The 20,979-nt window shown below is 38.3% G+C and overlaps 1 pseudogene; it reads left to right on the top strand.

The window, feature by feature from the left end:
- Positions 1-1,134: 1,134 nt before the first annotated feature.
- Positions 1,135-20,979, top strand: part of LOC114503595 — a 53,480-nt pseudogene continuing 33,635 nt past the window's right edge.

Here is a 20,979-nt window from a genome sequence, read left to right as displayed (position 1 = left end):
AAAGAGTTCACTGCCGTTGTCCATACCACAGAGGGAGCAAGGGGGACAAAGAGAAGTCAGGAGAGTTACACTAGCAGAGTGCTCTCAGGATGAGAAAAACACATACCCCCTGCCAGCGGCTCGCTTCCTTTATAAATTTTATCTGATTGTCCGTCCTGGCCCCACATTTATTTTTCTTACATATTCCCCTCATGCAACCAGGCATTTCTCGGTTAATTTTTGTAGCTTTTCACCCTCGCAATATATTCTAAATACATGAGATAAAGTACTTTTCAAGTTAGAAGATAATCAGTGTAGTAGTTGTCGGTTTTGTAGCATAGCCTTCTCTTAATTCCAACAGCCAGTTAAAATCCTTCCACATGTCTTTTCAAGGGACAGCTACTTTTGGTCAAATACATAAGGCAGCATGGTGAGAACAGAAGCATCGGCGGAATCACTGTTATACTGGTCATAACTAAAAATAAATCAGAATTATTGTTACTGCAATTACTCCTGGAGGGAAAGGATGCCCTGATTCTCAGAAAATGATGCCCACTGAAAAATGTAGATGGTAGTGAGTGAAAGAGTTTTTTGACATGTATGTGCAAGTGTTATTAAACTATGTCCCCCAGTACAACATACTTAATCAATGGGAAAGGTAACATTTGTGTCAATCATGAGAAGTGGTCTTTCAATGAAGCTTTAGCTTCACTTTGAATATCTATTTTAAGTCTTGGCATTAATCCAAATATCAAAAGTAGTGTTTTGATCGTAAGGGGCAGATATGTACTTCCCCCCAAATTGTTATAATGGAGATTACAAAGTCATAAAGCTGCCAGGGAAGCCAAGAAAATAAGTTCCAAGGAAAACGAAGCCTGTGATGGCTATGAAGCAACAAAAATAGAAAGCACTGGCTACGGAACCATTTTCTGGAGAAGACAGAAACCAACCAGTGCGGCCAGACAAATTAAGGCGCGGAGGGAGCAGCCAAAGCAGCCTTCCTTAAGCACCAGAATAGTTCCTGCCAAAAGATATATGCGGCTCAACTCAGTTTGACTCATTGCAGGCTTCAGTGCAGAATTATAATGTGTGACTTAAAAAAGTCAAACATGCATTTTTGTGATATAAATAATACATTAGTGAAAGAAAGGGACCATGGGTGAATACTTGAAGCTGTTGGAATTCAAGCATTTAAAGGATGAATCAAGGCAGGTAATCTTTCATTAACCTCACAAATTGTACTTTTTTCCAAGTTGGAGCCATCTGAGAAATTCCAGCTTCTTAGCCAGTGTGATTAAGAAGTAGAGCGACTATCTGGTGTTTAGCTTGTTGGTTGGTTCCTGAGGACTGGGGTGAAACTGCGTTTGACTGCCCTCCAAGGTAGCCTCAAATAAATAAGGGGCTTTTCTTCAGTGATTACAAAAGTGTCCATTTTCAGCAGCGCCTGTACTTTAGTCTTTAGCTAAATTATCACAGCGATTTTGTTCTTTAGTCTAGATTGTGCTGTAATTCAAACAAACTGCAATGCCTACATTTGAGAGGGCTCATAGGCCTTGCTTAGCCTTTCCATTTAAAATTCCCTAACCACACTGGGAGACTCCCAAGCTACCTTTGAAGGGAGATTTATGTGCTTTAAGTACAATCCAGGCACACTGCAACCTCAAGAGGAGATTGTAAACAAGCAGTCCAGAGAGGGGTAATTTAAGTATTTCACCCTGACAACAGCCAAAAAGTACCCATGTGTGCTCTGAAACACTGGACTTTAGTAATAAACCTATTTAGGTGCACGCCACCAAACCCACCTCAAAGGGCTCAGGCCAGCAATGTGCCCACTCTGTTTAAAAAGTGTATAACTCTTCCCTAGCCCCAGACACTAAATATTCTGAAGCCATACCAATAGTGTGCTTCAAATTCTTATTTTACATTTGAGAAGTCAATTCTGAAATATCAAGGTGCCCTGGCAATGCAACTGCTAAAACTGGATAGGTGTTAAAACTCATTTATACCCTTGGGAAGATATTTTGCATTTTGTTTAATTAAAAATAATGCTTTCATCAGATTACTTTCACCAAAAGTGATAGAAATAGTTTGGCACTAAATAGAAAAAAAAAGAAAAGAAAACCTCCCTTCAATGCATTTAGATTCTTCTTCCAGAGGCCTTCTGAGAGAAGTTCAAGTTTTTGGTTTATGGTACAACTTTTGGGTGAGTTACACCCTTTTTGACTTTATTGGGAAATTTCACAGAGAAAGAGGCTTTTGCTTTCTTTTAACCCCTTGTGTTTTACATAGAAAACAAAATGTAAAAATCAGGTCTCCACAATCCAAAAGAAATATAGTATTCTGGCAATTATCTGGGTCATTCAGGGGAAGCCAATGTGTTAGATACAGGTGATTTGGGAAATGGTGTCTTCTTTTTGCTTGAATTACATATAGGGCTGCCTTGATTACTTTACCACTTCAGCATATTAATTTCTTCTGAGTGACAGTTATTCTAATGTCAGAAATAGCCTGTCTTGAAAAGCATTCTTGATGTCCTTTTAAATACATGCCATTTATAAAACTTACAAAAATAATCTTTGCCAGATAAATACTTTAAACAAACATGGATACAAATATTTGCCACAGAAGTTTGAGCTTTCCTATATAGATCATCACCATCATTATCTATAATGAATTTTACAATATTTTTCACTTTACTTCCTCAGATGGTTTCTATTCATTAATTAAGAGAAAGAACCTTCACTTCATCTAAATTCCTGGGTAGAAATTGGGGCTGTCTCTACTACAACAATTTTGAGAATTGAAATATCTAGTCTAGGGAATCTTTTGGCATTATAATGCTCTGTCAGATTGGAACCTATATGGCAAAAAGAATAACTAATCGATTCAACATATTTTCCTGGTCCTTTACTATTTAGCATTTATAGAATACCAAAATTTCAGAATTACCCAATTCATCTCCACCAACTACCATATTTCCATATTTCACTTTGTTCTTATGGTATATAGTATGGCTGCAATATAATGCAGTATCATGGTAGATAACTGTCATTAAGAAGCAGGCAGGACCACTGTTACAATACCAAGTTGAAAGAAGAAAGGAGAAACCTTTGTATATGAGTCATTAGATCCTTTCACTTATAACAGTTATTTAGTTCTAAACTACAAATGTACAAGAATAGTAAATAGGAGAAAAAATTATCATAATATGATATTATAGGAAAACAAAAGTATCCAAGAATGTTACCTCCCTCCTAAATACCTATAAATTTTAAAATTTTAAATATAAGATTAACATACATAAGTACTGTAGAAATTTTAGAAAATGTAAAAGGTATTTGGAGAATTTGAAAATCACTTTTAGTTTTTTACCACTCTGAGAAAATCATTGGGTGTCAGTGGAATTCTGTTCAGCTTTGCCTCTGTGTCTATACATATGTGTATGAGCATATGGAGACATATATAGTTAACACCAAACCGTGTGTAGTCTTTTATAACCTTCTTTCTTTTCATACTATACAATGAACATTTGTCCATGTCATAAAATAGTATTCAAAGCAGGCAGATAAATTTTATCGTATAAATACATCATAATTTATTTAACCAATCCTCTACCAGTGTATCCTTAAGCTGTTTTGTAATTTTTCGCCTTTATAAATATCACTGCAATAAAAAACTTGAACATAAATAATATTTTAAGATAAATTCCTAGAAGCAGAATTACTCTCCAAAATAATGTTAGTATTTGAAAACTTTTGATAGATTATAAAATTTCAGCCTAGAAAAGTTGTTCTAATTTATATTCCCACCAATATGTATGTGAGTACACATATACTAATGTTTTTAAATCATTGCTGTTCCAAAATATTAAAATTGGCATTTTACTTTAATTCATGTTTACACTAACCTATAAGAACATCACAATTTTTGCAAGCTGTTTAACTCAGGACCTACAGTCCAATGAATTCTTTCCCTGGGTCAATTTTCCTTTTTCTTTAGCTCCACCCACACCATCTCCATCCTTCACTCAAGTATCTGAGACATTCTGAGCTCATCCCCAGAGGTGCGAGCCAGAAGCATCACGAGGCCAGAAGCAGAAACAGAGGTGACCCCATGGCTTTGGTCTGTAAAAGTCAAAGTCCTGAAAGAATGAATAGAACTCTGGCCCTAGACAAATATTTGGGGAGAGTTTCCATGGCACAAATTTCAGTTTAAAGGAGTAGTTCTCCCTAAGACCAAATGAAAAAGGAAAACAACTTGGTCCTGAGGGGAGAACAGACCATCTCTGAGAGAGGACAGAGGCAATGGAGGCAGAGAGAGAGGAGCCCCTGTGAAGGGGTCATGTGGGTGGGAACTGGCATTGTCTTTGCAACAACCTGAAATCCGTGCCAGGGACCAGAGAGCCCCCACCTCCCGTGTCTCAGCATTAAGTAAACTTCCAGAACTCAGGTGCAACCCCAGGAAGGGAGGAATTCCAAGGTAAGATTAATTTTCCCTCACACTGATGGAAGGAGGAGCTATTAATAGAAATTTATTCAAGTTAAAGGAAAACAAAGTTATATTCCTTGATTATCTGGATGTGTAGATGATAATATCAATGTGTGCATTGATTAAACTATAAAAATGTATCTGAATGCATCAACCAGTCTGTTTCTATTATGTGGACTGTGTGGTTTATAGTGGGGTATAGTGTGAACAGAATTTCTGCTCTCAAGGAACTAAGTGCATTTAAGACACTGGGTATATTTACCAAAAGTTTAAAAATAATAAGGACTGGCTAGTCAACAAAAGGGGAGAAGAGAGTTTCTGGAAGAGATGTGACATAAAACCTGTGCACAGGAAACTACAAGCATGGAAGTTTTCCATGATGAATATAAGGCATCTTAAAAATTTCTAAGATTATCAAGAAGTGTGGTTTTCAAACAATTTGCAGCATTCACATTTGTGCAGATGAAAGTAGAGTAGCTGTACATGAAGTGTCGGAGGCATTCCCCTCCCTCCCCAGCCCCTTGGAGGCACTTCAGTAGAAAAGCTGGGGCTCCCCAGAGCACGGTAGGGGAAATCATTGATTTTCGCCCCTCTTCCTCATATTCGAGGTGCAGGAACTAAGGCCTCGAGATGCAAAGTGATCTGTCAAAGACACCACTGGCTGCTCCATAGGCTGACCCTCTGCTTAGCTTTCAGTGATATCCAGTGTTTATCCCGTTACTTCCATCAAAAAAAAATTGGAACTTTCTCTTCTCAAGGCAAAATACCAAAAATCCTGAGTGTTTTGGAAAGAGAAGAAACGCAAATCCTAGTCATCCTCAGCTACTTAAATGAAAGCTGGGTTGGCAGGAAAATGCATAGATGAAAAATGCCAAAACCCTAACTGCAAATTAAGGCTTAGATTCCAAGAGCCTCTCAACCTGACTCTTAACAGAATTGCTAGTAAAACCACATCCTATCGCTCTGCCAGGCTTGTGATGGCAGTGGGACGAGCAATAAGACAGGCCAAGGGTCCGAGAAGGGAAGGAGAATTACCATGAAAAGCCAATGGCCTGGTTCTAGATAATTGAGAGTTGACCATAAACACTTCAGCTGTCATACAGCAACTTTGGCCCCTGGATAAAAATATTTTAATGGCAAATTGTTTCACTTTAGGAAAATTATGTCTGCTTTCAACAACTGGAAGTTTGTTTCCCAAAATGATTTTCAGGCTAGCAGAAGAATGCAAATCATGATAAGGCCCAGCACAGAGAATGCAATCTGTGTTTGGCATGGAACTATGTACTCGTGGCACTGAATACAGACTTTTTAAAATTTGTTTTAGCTGTTCTGTGAAGAACCTCCCACTCACTCCATCTCCTGCCCTCAGAAAGAAACTCTGTAGGATCTTTTTTTTTTTTTTTAGATTTTTGCTGCATTAAAATGAAACTGCTGTTAAAGAGCAATCACATTTAAACTAAGCTCTAAAAATATTGAACAGTGAGCACTTGACATTCACAAAAGCCATGTTTCCAAAATTTTCACTAATGCTCAAATTGTGGGGTATTATTTGATGGTAAAAGTAAATTTAGAATTGGCTTACCAATGCATTTTGTTGGGCCTTCAGAGAGCTGATTGAAAAAAAAAAATCGATTTTATGTAAAATCTGGATTTCTTGCATCTCTTGAAAACTGGAACACATGGCAAAGCGGCCCACATACCTATCTGGCATCAGTCAGCTGGAACTCTGGTGGTGGCTCCTTAGATGGACACAAGCCCACCGCATTCTCCACCCAGCGCTCTCCACTCGTTCACAGTCGTTTGCCTGAACCAGTTGGGCATTTGAGGTTATGGCCCAGCATGAAGACATATAATTATTCACTTAAAATGTGCAACAGCCACGAGTAGCAAACCAAGATGGTTTGAGTTGTTGACACTGGCCTTTGGGTGGATTCACTGACCAGCACCTGACTGCCATCAGCTCATACATGCACACACAGTGGCCACGTATCATGAATTTCAGTTTTGTGTTGTGGCAAAATAAAAAATTATTTTATTTGGGTTGCCCTCCTGTTTTCAAAACCACACATCATACATGTGTGTTTGGCAGGATTCTTCTGTATACCATAAAAATTCTTAAAGGCAGAGGGAGACATGTTTTAAAGGTTTGATTTTGGGCATTTTTTTAAGAAAAGTGAAAAAATTCCTTGAATCCCATTAGAAAGGCCATGGTCCATAGCTGGAGTTTTCAAAGTACGGCTCCCCACCAGCACTGACAGCACCACCTGGACACGTCTTAGAAACAGAAACTCTCAAGCTAGACCCCAGTCCTGCCACCTCCAAATCTGAGGGTGGGGCCCAGAGGTCTGTGTTTCAGCAAGGCTTTCCGGTGATGCTGATGCACACCAACCTGTGAAAGCCCCGGTGCAGAGCTTTTCTGCTAGCTGCCCTGAATGGAGACACTGATCCCAGCCCTCAGGGTCAGAACGGCCTGGAGTGTTCAAGGCCCCCAAGCCACATTCTCTCCAGCACCAAGTGCCTCATCCAGGGTTAGCCCCTGCGTGTTCCCAGCTTGTCGCTAAAGGCAGCCAGCAGGATGCGCTTCTCACTCTACTAAACTTGAAATGGTCCTACCATCTGCACAGTTCACTGTCAGCAGCCATTTGAGCAAGGACCATGGAGCTGCCGAACAAGTTCATATCCCAGGTGTCCAAGGAGAGGAGCACAGAGCACAAAGTTCAGAAGCTATTCAGGGGTCAGGACAGGAGAGGTCAAGTGAGGGCAGCTGGGCAGGAGCCCCTGGCAGGCTCAACAACAGGGGGCAGTCCTGACCCTGAGTCTTCGCATATGTTGAACTCCTGTGCCCGTTGGTAGTTGATGGCCCATTTAGTGTTGTACGAGCTGGCTGCATGATGACGACCCAGCAATGCAGACATCCCCACAGATCGAGACTCATTAGTTGAAAGCACTTGATATGCAAATGTTGCATTGGATTTGGAATCCTTGTACTGTAACCAATAAATTTTCAAAGAAAAATCTGTCTACGACCATACCACCCTGAACACGCACAGTCTCATCTGAAAGAAAAAATCTATTAGAGACTTTAAAATATAATTTCAACTCATAAAATTTTGATTGGCTGACAAGTCACTTCAAAAACTTTTTTGAATAATACAATATAGTGCACCTCTTTACGAAGCATGGGGATCCAAATGACATAAAGGTGGACTATTGTGGATGCCATAGTGCACCACCCAGATCAATCCTGCGTGAGGCAGCCATCACTACCGTAACAAAACCCTGCAAACTTGGAAAATTAAAACAGCACTAATCGGTTTTCTTCCAGTTCTCATGTTCAGAGTCCAAATCAGTTTCACGAGACTAAAATTATGGTATCAGCGGAGCTGCATCCCTTCTGGAAGCTCTAGGGACACATCTGTGTCCTTGCCTTTTCCAGCTTCCTCAGGCCCCCTGCATTCCTTGGCTTGTGCCCTCCCCCCACTTTCCAGCAATCACATCACTCCAACCTCTGCTTCTGTTGTCACTCACCTCCACTGGTTCAGCCTCTCCACCTCCCTCTTTCACTGGTAAGGATCCCACCTCCAATGCCTCTCCCCACCTTCCCAGGCAAGAATGAGAAACCCAGGACTGGTGGAAAGAGTCAAAATTTGCTAGGACTGCCAAAACTAAGTACCGCAAACCAGAAGGCTTAAACAACAGAAATTTATTTTCTCACAGTTCTGGAGGCTCAAGTCCAAGCTCGAGGTGTCAGCAGGTCTGGCTCCTCCTGAAGCCTCTCTCCTTGGCTCAGATGACTGTCTTCCCCCGGTGGGCTCACGTGGTCTTCCCTCTGTGCCCTGAGATAGCTTCACATGGACACCAGTCATGTCAGATTAGGGCCCACCTACATGACTCATTTTACCTTAATTACCTTGTTTGAAGCCCTGTTTCCAAATACAGTCACATTTGAGGGACTAGGGCTTCAACATATGAATTTGGACAGGGGCACAATTCAGCACCCATAACAGAGGAAGGAGTTCTTATGCTTTGTTTTTTAGGAAAAAGAACCCTGGAAAATTCCCCAGAGAAGTTTTAGGGGGACTCAAAACTCAGAGAGGCTTGAGTTCTGGTCTCCCCTGCAGAGCCCAAAGAAGAAATGACTCAGTGGTGTTTCTGGGCAACTGAAGACACAGACGGCCTCCAAGAGCTTCCTGTGCCTTAACCTGTCTGAAAATTGGCCTCCTGGGCAAGAAAGACTCAGGAGGAACAGAGAATGTACCACTCTTGATAAGTCACAAGTACAAAAGGAAAGGGCTGTTGGATCAGAAGCAGACTGATGTCGGGCACATGTGTGGACTTCTAGCTCGAGAACCAGATGAATCCCCACCTCACCCTGAATGCCTTGGCATTTCCTAAACTCTGTGGCATTTTGACATTTTGGGGCAAGAGCATGTGTGCAGGGGTGGTTCCCAATCGAGAGATATCAGGTTCTTAGCGTCCCAGTGCAAAGGGATCTTTGCATAAATTAAGTTGCATTATGAATAAAAAGGAAGTTAAATTATGTGCACTCCTTGTGGTTTGAGATTCATGCACACTGCACATGTGTCTCAGTTTGGGCTCCCACAGAGGCAGACCCTGAGAGAAGGACTGAAGTCAAACCCTGCCCCCACAGGGAATGCAGCTCCGCTCCAGTTTCAGTCGCATCATACTCATTTCTGACCACTGACTCCGCAACTCTAAGGGAGTAGGTTGTTACTGTTTTAAATCACTAAAATAAGAGGCATGAATTATTTTGAATTAAATATCTCATCCATGAGAAATATTTAAAAATTGAAGAGATCATCCATCTACAAGTCTGGATAAAAAATTTCACGTTGTCATTTCAAGCATTAAACCTGATAAGTGAAAATAAGCTCAGGTTTCTCATTTACAAAATAACTTTTTTTACTTGTTAATCATAGTTGACATTCAATAGTATATTAACTTCATATTTACAGCACAGTGGTTAGACATTTACATAACTTACAAAGTGATTACCCTAAGTCTAGGACCCCCTGACACCATTACATGTTATAATATTATTGACTATATTCCCTATGATTCACTTTACATCTCTGTGACTATTTTGTAACTGCCAGTTTGTACTTTTTAATCCCTTCACCTTGTTTTACCCAGTGCCTCAATCCCCCTCCTTATTAAAAATTTTTGAAAATATTTTATTTGGAAGGGTTAAACACATTCAATATTTAATATCTGCCCTTTCAATTATTATGCAAAGAAAATGAAATGTGTTTTCACCAAGATCCATAATAGACTTGCCCAAATTCCAACAACATACCCCAAAATACTATTTAAATTTATTTTTGTGACATTGCATTATTGATCATTTTAGGTCGTTTAAAGTGAATCAAATAACTCAAGGCATACAACCTGATGGGTGAGATTCTGGCAGGCACCAGTGTTCCGAGCATAGCTGCAGCCCTTCCGTCCTTAATCTGTGCTCCATAAACTCTGAGCATTGATGAAATTTCCATAAAACAAAACAGTCTGTGAAACTGTTTCTTCCACTCTCAGATCATTTGCAAAAGTATATAGAAAACACTTCCTCCCAGAATGTTGTTCTTCACACTTCAGGGCTGGGAAAGATTGAGGACTGGAATAGGGATATGGCCCCGCTAAGAAAGAAAACTGCACTTCTGCACTGTGAGGAAATTACATTCCAAGGGCTTCGTGCAGTTGCCAGAAATCGCCCACTCCGTGCACATAACCGTACTGTTTCCTGACACATGAACAGAGATGTTAATAGTGCCAAACCTTGGTCTCCCCCACCCAATATTTCCGAACAAACTGCAATGATTCTATCGTACCCATCATAGCTTAGAAGGCATTTTACACACAATAGCTTCTTTGATTCTTACAACATCCTTGAGAGGTGTGCAGGTTTCATTAGCCTATGTTTTTCACAGAAGGGGGAACTCAAAGTCATTTATCAGTCCCCTGATTTCTCACTACCTCTTGTAAAACCCACAAGGACAATATAAAACACAGACTTTATTGCAGTATCCACAAATACTCTTACATTTCTGTTATGTGTATTTTTTTAATAAGGCCATGATTCTTTTGTAAATTACTTTACTTTTATATCTTAATAAAATATTCTAGAATATAAGCTCCTAATAGGAGGACTGCAGGATTTGATTTGTTTATGTTCAATATATGCTGTAGGATGTTCATTGTAATTGTGTCTTTTTTCTTTATTTTCATTGTTGACACTATTGCAGATGTCCCCACTTCCCCCCCTTGACCCTCTCCACCCAGCCCCCATTTCCCCCTTCCCTCTGGCCTTCACCACACTATTGTCTGTGTCCGTGGGTTATACATATACATTCTTTGGCTGATCCTTTCCCCTTCTTTCATCCAGTCCCCCCCCATAATGTTTTCTAATTGCAACTTGACAATTAGAGTAATAGATGCAGCAGGAGAAAAATAATAATAAATTCAGTGATCCACTGAATATCATTGAAAATGCAACATCACTCTCAGATATCAACAGCCTTCACATTGGACATACAATCACAGCAACCACATCTGATTGTTTCAAAGACATAGTTTATTACATGACGTTATACTGGTCTCTCTGTGGTGATCTCATAGTGCTATTCAAAAAAAATTAACTAAGCTCTCTTTTCACCATTATGTAGGACACAGAATAGTTTCAGAAAATATGACAATGCTAGTAATTATTAACAATGTTTTTAAATAATTAGCTTTTCTTGATAAAGCCAGTCAACATTCCAAAAAATATTTCGTGTGCATTTAAAGAACCCATGCAGTAAAACCTATGCGTTACTGATCACAATTTCATGAGAATATGTCCTCAAGCTGCCACATATAAATTCAGAGACTTAAGAAACAATTATTCACCGACATCTTCTCAGGGAAATCCTTTCCCATATTTCTGTTCCCTTTTCCGTTCCCCTTAACCATCCCTATTCCACACACATTTTCAAGATACAGTAACATGTTTTTGCCAACCTTGCAAGGGATTTACATTTCTCCTTTAAAGGGCCAGTTACATTATAAGACAGAATCCTGTAAAGTAATACCTCTTCAACATTCAAAAGAATGAGCATTTAATACCGGAGTTTCAGGCATTGTCAGACACTAGTAGAGACCTTTAGAAGCAAGAGGACTCTCATATCAGACTGTGAACCTGACTCCTGCTGACAAAGTCAGCCCAAGGTCCAAAACTACATGGAATACATTCTGAGACCCACCCAACACAAGTTACATGATAAAGGGAAAGGCCTCGTCTTTTCACAAAGGAAGAGTTCCCTTTAAAGTATAAAATTCTTAACTTCATGCCATAAATGTATTCTCCATGGCCAGACTCGACAGTCTAATCAAAATGCGATGTTCATTTATTTCTCTTTAGGCTTCCATGTGGAAGATGCTCTGCCCAAAGCAACTTTCTGCGCCAACTTGCTGGGTGCTTAAGTATTCAAAGCCAAGCTCTGCTTTGTGACTTAGGAGAAGTTTCTTAGTATCTTGGTGCTTCAGTTTTCAAATCTGTGGCATGGTGATAATAATAGTACCTACCTCCAAGATGTGGGTTAAGTGAGTTAATGCCTGTTCATGCTTAGCTCGTGGGGGCCTTCAGTGAATGTCAGCTGTGTTTGTGGTTGTCATCGATTGCCTGGAGAATCTGCTGCCACTGTCCTGCCAACAGAACTTCCAGGCAAGCTCCTGGCCAGGCCACATAATGGGTGAGATCCCACTGGCCCCTCCTTGCTGGGCCACAGTCCACAGCAAGAGGATCTTACCAGCTTTTCCTGCCATCAGCTCCCATCTCATGCCCTAAATGACACTCCCACTGTGGACACCACCAGCACTGTCACTGCGACTGCCACCTTTGGGCTCTCTCCCAGTTTCAATGATCTCTCTCCTGTGCAGCCCTTAAAAGAAAGAGGAGTTCCCCGAAGGTCAGGCTCCTCTACCAGGGGGAGGATGTGAAGGCCCAGCCTCAGGAGACAGCTCTGATAGGGGCTTTGCAGCTCTGTGAGATCTTCTGAGGCCGTGGATTTGAACAGTATTGCAGCCTAGCTACTTCTCTGCCCGGTCCTGCTTCCTTCCGCTCTTTCCTACAGGTGTTGCTTTTAAGGGCGCACTTCAATAGCATTCTGCATGCTACTCTCTGCTTCCCTGGTGATGGAATCTCCAGGGATCTCCAAATTGCAGTTTATCATATCACTGAAAACATATCTACATATCTATTTCCAGACATTTAACTTAAGAAAAGTTATAAGCTATAAAATTTCCTGTCTGGCTCCTTCCATCATACTGTTAGTTTCCTCTCTTTTTCCAGTTTCTTTAAGATATAATTGACATATAACATTGTATTAGGTTAAGGTGTACAACAGAATGATTTGACATATGTGTATAACAACGAGTTTAGTTAACATTCATCACCGCATTGTCAATATTTTTATTGAGGTGTAATTGACGTATAACACTCTACTAGTTTCAGGTGTACAACAGAATGATTTGATATTTGTAAGCATTGCGAAATGATCACAATAACTCGAGTTACCAAATGTCACCATACATAGTTACAAAAAAGTTTTTGTGTGTGTGATGAACACCTTTAATTTCTTTTTATGTCAACAAGGGTTATCTGGGCAGTGGTTTCATAGGTCATTTTTGAAAGAAAAAAAAGAAACTTCATAATAAAAATATAATTAGGATAAAAGGGAAAAAAATAAAACCTGCATGCAGAGCACATACCTGGATTCCATTCTCTCTCTCACTGCTTCCCATTCTCTCTCTCACTGCTTCCCTGCCCAGGCGGCCAAGACTCGGAGTGACCACCTTTCCTTCCACACTGAGGAGCCTGTGGGAGCTCCCTTGCCAGGCAGAAGGGGGCTGAGTTCAGCCAGAAGCACTGAGCAGCGCCCAGCATCCTCAGCCTGCCGTGTGGACGCAAACACAAGCAGACCGCCACAGACGTGGAGCTACTATCCTGCAGGGCCCTTTTCTGTACCCAAATGTGCGTCTGACCCACATACCCTCACTCAGGCTCCATAGTGTACTTTCAGTGGGAGTAAAATCCTCCTGGCACCCAGATTATCGATCAAAAACCATTAAAAAATCTCTCCTTGCCTGAGCGGGCCTAGATTTCAGGCCTGGCTAGGTTGCATATACAATCTATCTGAATGCTCAGAGGTGCCATTAAATTTGAAATCTGCCCTGGCTGGTGTAGCTCAGTGGATTGAGCGCGGGCTGTGAACCAAAGTGTCGCAGGTTCCATTCCCAGTCAGGGTACATGCCTGGGTTGCAGGCCATGAAACCCAGCAACTGCACATTGATGTTTCTCTCTCTCTCTATCTCCCTCCCTTCCCTCTCTAAAAATAAATAAAAATTTTTTAAAAAATTTGAAATCTATGCCATAACTTGCTTAACAGATGTACCTTTTTATGATGGTTTACCTTAGCAAACAAAAATAATTCACTCTGCCTGAAGCATGCTGAGAAGAGACATGCAATATGGCACCACAGTCGCCCCTTCTCCCTTCACACTTGGCCTCAGACTTTTGGCTCCTTGAACAGACCACATTCTCTCCGGCCTCCGAGCCTTTGTAAATGCTGTTCCCTCTGTTGAGAACTTCTCAGTCTTCAACCCATCCTCTCCCTTAGCTTGTCCCTCCCATCCTTCAGTTGTCATCTTAAAGGCCACTTACCATGCCCACCCTTCCATCAGGCCGTTCCTGGCTCCATGAAACAGGTCAGAGTACCCTGCTGTCTGTCCCATTAGCATCCTGTATCCCCACCAGGGTCAACCCTCTACATCCTATTACAAGCCCCTGACAATTGTCTGAATACTCAGGCAGAGGAAGACAGTGTCACTCATACTTCGTGTCTAGCATAGCACATAGTAGATACTCAAAAACTGTTTTTGAATAAATGAGTGAATGAATAAGAAGGCATTTGGGAGTTAACATTAACTTAAAACAAACCACAAAATAATACAGTAACAGAGGGCAGGTTATCTCTGCATAAATTTTCATCATACATACTATACATTTAACATCTGTTACTAGAAACCAAAGCCCTATGGTAATACAGAAAAATTGTTTTCATCATCCAATGGAATCATTTGCTGGCTGAAGAATAATGGATAATTATAAATTATGCTATATTAATACAAATCAGTTATCTTTTTTTAATGGGGGCTTGCCCTATGTCATGCAATATAGAAATACAACACATAGTGAAAGTTACTCTCCAGAATGGAGTCACCGTAATTTCCAAACAAGATTTCTCAGGATCGGATCACTCCCAAACATTGCACTAGTGGCAGAGAACAGCCTAGCAGACACGTTTCCCTGGGAGAAAAAATGGAAGCTTGTAACTGAAGCTTTATCAGAACGGAATCATGCACTCATGGACCTTCGCCCAGGAATGTAAACTTTCTCCTGCTCCTACCTATTAATAGCACTGAAAAGCAAACTGTGGGGCTTTTTAAAAAATTATATATTGACTGAATCTGTGAAGAGCTATGAAATGCTAACCAGAAGGACAACCCAAAATAAATTTCACAACAAACGCAGATCTACAAGGAAAGTCCTTTGTAATGTTTTCCAGAGCACTTATACTTTTTGAGCATTACATGCAGGAAAATATTACATGGAGGAAACGTCACTTTATGAGCCTTAGATGAGGTCTTTTCTGTTTTAATGAATGTCGTATATAAGGAAATGTTCAATATTACACAAATTCATTGAATTGTATTGTTGGACTAAAATGCAGTTACTTTGGATTTTCAGCTTTAATCTTCTGAGAAATATATTTCTAAATATCTCTGGCAAGACTTTCAAGGTTGATTTCCCTGCCAAGGTGGATTTTAACTCCTAAGGTCCAGCCAAGCTCACATTCGTGGTATTCTTCATGTTAATTAAATGCAAACAAGTTGACAAAAATATCAAATTGAGCGGTAAGAACATTTCCATTCAATTATGTTTAAGCACTGAAAAACAGGGTGTGCATGAATTTGCTCAGTTTTAAATTACCTTCAGCATTTAAAAACCACCTGGATGGGTTCAAGCAGTAATGTGAGGCTGAGAGAAATATGAATTAATGAAGAACACATTTTGGTGATAGGCCTATAAATAAATCGTTTCTATGCATGTAGTTGGCACCTGCAGATTGAATAATGCTAATGTAAGCAGACACAGATTTCTAAAGTCTTTTTATGTAAAATGTGGTTAGGTCCTGCTTGCTTTGCTATGCTAATGAATGCCAGGGAGAATGTAAGCTCTATTTTAACTTTTTGTTTACATCGCTGGACACATGCTGAGAAAGTTCCCATGGCATACCGCTTACCACATGTACCTTAAAAAGGTCCGCGCTCACAGAATTAATCACGTTTAAAAAAAATGATTTGGTTTCTCACATTTAAGATAATAGTCCTCTGTTATTTTTAACAACTTTGGCATATAAGATATGTAATAACTGCTTAAATATAGTAGCACAGCCTTCATTATTTAAAAAATCATTACATTTCATAGGTCTGCATCATGACAGACTGTGGATTCTCCTAGATGGTAAGACATTTATCCTCTCTGGAAGCAGGTGGGAAAAACCCAAAAGCAACTTTCTTTGGATTTTCAACAAAAGCAGCCTACTTAGGTGGGTTCATTCAAAAACAAAACATTTTTTGTTTTCCATAAAGGAAGCAGAAGGCATTAAGTTGGAAGAAAATGCCGAGCAGTTAGTGTGCAGCAACATCCCCACTCCCTAGGGTCTGGGACTACAGACCCGGACGGAGTGCAGTGATAGTAGAGAGAAGACACAATGAAAGACACCAGCACATCACTTGTCTGGAGTCCATGTGCTTATACATTTCATCTCATCCAACGTTCCTCAAGAAAACCCATGAAGAAGAGGAGGTCCCTGTGCTTGAGAGCTGAGAGGACAAATGGAAGTCCACATACGGCACATAACTAAACATGCAAGTTTGACAGTGAGCCACCAAATAAAGTATTTCATATGTTCTATTCATCTTCCTTAACCCATACATATTCCAAACAACATAGTAGAAAATTTTGTTTGTATATGGCCAAACGTTGGCAAAATATCAAAGAAAACTGAATTTAACTTTTAGTGTGCATATCTGGGAGTTTTGTTGATGGGCCAAAAATGTTTGGTTAAGTAATAAAATAATAGTTACAGAAATAGTATTGTTCATTTTTGAAATATATATTTATCTTATAAAATTACTGCAAATTTATTATGTTGTTATAATGAAGATTTTCAATTAATTGTGTTCTCTTGACAGCCAAACCATATAAGATTTCTTGAGACCTTGTAGTTCTTAAATAGTTTTTTATTCATTAATTTGGAGAAACTTTGTTCTGCTCAAGTAGCAGCAACTGGAATTGTCAATAAAAATTTAAAGTAATACTTAGATTTAGAAATAAACATGAAATTAACAAATCATGTTCAAACATTAACATAGGAATGGATGCCAGCAATAAATTATCATCCCGAAACATGGCAAAATACTTTAACTACAAGATCTAGATTTCTATCATTTTAATGGGATTTTTGAAGTATCTTAAAGTAATACCTATAATCACACAGTATCTCTTTTCTTCTAATATTGTCAATGCTGAGATTTTATAAAGAGAACCGAAAATAAAAGTGTGTTACTCAATTTGTTCCAATCTCTCTTCAATTGAGACCATAACTTGCTTTCTAACAGCCAGAAAATATTCCTTGTAAAAATTAGTTTTGGAAATATTTGTACATAAATAATTTTCTGCATAGCAAGAAAACATTTTCATTTCTTGCTGTAATTTCCTTCTATTTTAATGAAATGTCATATTTGTTGCATATTTAACATGCAGTTTCTTGTGACTTAGAAAAATAATTTTTCCCAAAATTTTAAAGTTATCTTAATCCTTTTAAAAATGAAGTTGACAACCACATCTCATTTTTGTGTTGCTGCTATTTATTATCTTTTACTAACATAAATGGCAGGCAACATTGATAGTACACATTCAAAATTAAATACATAATTCATTTTCCACTAAATATCAAAATTTGATTTTTTTTTCAGTTTATTTGAGGGGTTTCTCAACTTTTGAAATCCTGTTAAAATTAGTTATATTTTTTAATATTTTTATTCCCCCCTTGTTTATCTAATAAATTAATTACTAATTTCAATTCCCTATCCAAGAGAGGTCTTATTTCTTAATTTTAAGTTCACATTACATGTTTGGCCATTCTATAAACAAATTTGGAAATTATTTCTACTAAATACAGAATCTTTCCATTCTTTGTATAGGTATTAAGGATAGGTTGGTGAAAGGTTACAAACTTTAGGCTATAAGCTGAAAAAGTTCTAAAAATCTAATGTAAAATGACTATAGTTGATAATACTGTATTGTATAAGTGAAATTTTCTGAGAGTAGAACTTAAATGTTCTTACAAAGTTATATATGCATATATAAGGGAGGTGATGGACTTATTAGTTAACTAGATGTGAGGAATCCCTACATATTATGTATTTATATCAAATCATTACCATGTACACTTTAAATATATTATAATTTTGTCAGGTATACATCAGTAAAACTGAAAAATTAGTGCTGTAATAAACATCATTGTGCTTTGTTAAATATTGAACACATGATGTCTTTTAATATTCTTTTAAGAACATTAAAACAATTTCAGTGTTCTGTTCTATATTTACTTCTTCATTGAAAAATATCAGTTGGTCATATATTCAACCTTTTTGTTCTAGTATTTGCTAATTTTATGTGAATGTGATATTTCATATTCTTTTCATCAAGAATGTGTTTCCAATCACAAATATCTTCATTGGCCAAACCAGTTATGAACACTGGTTAAGAAATATATAACAGTAGTAATAAGACATTTTGTCTTTGAACTTAGAACAGTTTCTTTTCAGATTTAAAATAATTCTGGTTTTCAATAAAATATATGGAACACAGAGAATTTTTAGGGCAGCAAAACTACTCTGTATGATATAATGATGGGTACCTGTCATTATACATTTGTTCAAGCCCATAAAATGTGTAACACCAAGAGTGAACCTTAACTTTGATCTTTCTGGCAATGATGTCTGGCGCATCACTGCAGGTTCGTCAGCCTAAAAAACGCACCGCTGGTGGGGGTGTTGACGGTGGGGGAGGCTGTGCCTGTTGTAGAGCCGGAGGTACGCAGCAAATCTCTGAACCTTCCCCTTAGTTTTGCTGGGAACTTACAGCTGCTCTAAAAAAAAATAAACTATAAAAAAAGGAAATATGAATTTTCTGCCATGTTTATCCAATGGAAAACTGTAATCATTGATTTGAATCAGATTGTGCTTTGCTAGAAACATTTTCATTCGCATCAGGATATGACAGCCATTTTCCAGAATCATTATCCAATAAACAGAGTCCAGTTCCAGAGACTTTGACTTTCTTATCCAATTTGCAGATTTTATAAATGTAGTTTTTTTTATCTTCCGTCAAACATCCCAGAATGAGATTTGCTGTCTCTGAATTGTACATTCAATATGAATAATTTTCTCTTTTGTTTTTATTGTTTTGATCAGAAGTTACAGGTTCATTTAATGAGAATTTGACAATGTGGAAGTTTTATCTGACTAGTCCCAGTCATGGATTTGATGAGAATAATTTCCTTGCTCATTTTCATTACATCTTCTTTAAATAAAAAAATTATAATGATCTGCTTGCAGATGTTATGTGGGCCATGCTGTACTGAAGTGTGCTCACTTTCTTAACTTCTAAGCACTAATTTGAAAAGTTTTTACTTCTTATTGCTTTTTAGTTTTTCTTCCATTTTAAATTCTACTTTCGTATTTTGTCATTTTATTATGGTACACATCTGTACACAAATCATATACCTTCTCATTGATCTAAAGCAAAAGTCAGCAAACTTTATCTGTAAATGGCTAAATTGTAATTATTTCTGACTTTGCAGAACACACAGTATCTGTAGCAATTACTCAGTTCTGATGTAGCAGCATGAAAATAGCCATAGAGACTACGTAAAAAACATGGGCACAGGTGTATCCCAATAAAACATATGTAAAAACAAATGGCAGACCAGATTTGACCCAGATTTAAAGGATTTAAAAAAATAAAACATTGTTTCCCAACAGTAAAAAAATTCCAAATGTAAATCATCTAAAGCTATTTTTTACATTTATTTCTTCTCTAAAATGTTCAAAATATTAAAATTAAAAGACAAAATAACAATTATAATTACTGTCAAAATTAAAATCAAGATATAAATAAAACTACAATTTTAATTTAATCTTTGAAAATGTAATTGCATCATACTAAATATTTTTATAAAAATGAAACCATTCATAATCAAAATGTTCAGTATCCATGTAGCTGGCAATGCAAAGAATCAATGCCGTGAGAAAAACAAATGCTGGTTGATCTCACTTATATATAGGGTCAAAAAAGAAAAAGTCAAACTCTTAGAAGCAGAGAAGAGAATGAGGGTTGCCAGGGGCTGAGGGCTGAGAAAAATGGGCAGATGTTGGTCTTTCGGATATAAAATGAATAAGTTCTGAGGACCAATATACAGCATGGAAACTATACTTAATACAAGTTATACACATAAACTTGTTGAGAGTAAATCTTAAGCATTCTCTTATGTAAAATAAATACATAAATAAATTATGTGAGATGATGGATGTGTTAATTAACTTGTTGCAGTAATCATTTTATAATGTATTCATAAATCAAATAATCACATCACACACTAAATATATACAGTTTGTTGATTATATCTTAATAAAAATGGGGGGAAAGACTCAATGTCATGCTTCACATTTCATCTAGATGTATGGTTATATATTATGTGTGTTTAAAGTATGAGAATTATTTAATATTGCAAAGTAATATTCAACCTTCATATAAAATTCCTGCATATACCTCATTAATTTATGACTACCTCCAGACCCAGGACTTAGAAAATAAGTGTATTTGTCTGCTTAGGCTGCCATAATGAAGAACACAGGCTGGGTGTCTTAAACAGCAGAAATTTGTTTCTCACAGTTCTGGAGGCTGGAAGTTCCAGGTCAAGGTCTGGCAGAGTTTGGTTTCTGGTAAGGACTCTCCTCTTAGCTGGTGACTACCTTCTCACTGCAGTCATTGCATGGCCTTTCCACTGAGCTCATGCGCAGGGAGAGAGACAGAGACAGGTAGACTCTGAGACCTCTGGCATCTCTTCCATAGGCACATACCCTATCAGATCAGGGCCCGCCCCACATAACCTCATTTAACCCTAATTACATTTTTAAAGGCTCTATTTCCAAATACAGTCACTTTGGGGCTTAGCATTACCACATATGGACTGAGGGAACATAGTTCAGTCTATAGCAACAAGGAAAAGCAAGAATATAGATTCTCAGCATTGCTGGGAAACAAATACTTTCTTACCCCAAATTTAGTGTAGTAATGCTATCTAACAGAAAGGATTTGGCAAGTTA

Source organism: Phyllostomus discolor, chromosome 8, assembly GCF_004126475.2.
Source record: "Phyllostomus discolor isolate MPI-MPIP mPhyDis1 chromosome 8, mPhyDis1.pri.v3, whole genome shotgun sequence".
Classification (NCBI taxonomy): Eukaryota; Metazoa; Chordata; class Mammalia; order Chiroptera; family Phyllostomidae; genus Phyllostomus; species Phyllostomus discolor.
The sequence above is the reverse complement of the archived record's forward strand: the minus strand, read 5'-3'. Positions and strand labels throughout refer to the sequence as shown.